The sequence below is a fragment of the Protopterus annectens genome, chromosome 8.part1, assembly GCF_019279795.1.
Source record: "Protopterus annectens isolate FY-2018-M chromosome 8.part1, PAN1.0, whole genome shotgun sequence".
NCBI lineage: Eukaryota > Metazoa > Chordata > Ceratodontiformes > Protopteridae > Protopterus > Protopterus annectens.
This window is the reverse complement of record NC_056742.1, coordinates 462164826-462165505: the sequence shown is the minus strand read 5'-3', so window position 1 is coordinate 462165505 and position 680 is coordinate 462164826. Positions and strand designations below refer to the sequence as shown.

The following is a 680-nucleotide window of genomic DNA, read 5'->3' as shown; positions in this document are numbered from 1 at the left end:
TTTTGATCCTCAAAATCATCTTCATACTTCATGTTATCTGCCAGCTTCCACAACATGGTGCCCTTAAAATGTTTGGAAAAAAGAATAAGAATAGCTCAAAGCAAAGAATTCCAAGTGAGATAAAGTCCAGTGTATTATGAGAGAAGAGACAGTCAACACTTCCTTTGTTGTTAGTGGAGGCTCTGTAGCAGGCCCCCCCAGTACCCATCCAATCACAACCCACTGCAACTGCTCTCCTGCATGCAGATGAGATCATGTCACTGGCCCTATGGTGCACCTGGTAATATGTCCTGCTTTGGCCACCCACTGCATTAACATCTGTAACAATATGCTGCCATATCTGCATTCTGACTGACATATCTCCATATCTCATCTCAACCAGGAAGGCACCATGTTTCCCTAAACCGTCAACAATGACCTGGTTCTCAGGGTCAGTGAAGGGTTGTTTTCAGGGGTTGAGATGCCTGAGTGGCGTAGTCCTAAGTGTCCTAAAAGACAATAGAAGGATAATACACATAAGTATCACATAACTATAAAATAACAGTTTCCAGATTAAAAAAAACCAGAAAAGGTAGCATTTCAGTATTACCCACTGGAAAAACATAAAATAGTCTAGAGATATGAAATACGAACAACAGGATGGATGCAAAAAAGGAGAGTAACAATAGCAACATATTTTT

At 40.6% G+C, this 680-nt stretch overlaps 1 pseudogene; it reads right to left on the bottom strand.

Moving 5' to 3' along the window:
* LOC122810089 overlaps positions 1-56 on the bottom strand; it is a 5027-nt pseudogene extending 4971 nt beyond the window's left edge.
* Positions 57-680: the final 624 nt, after the last annotated feature.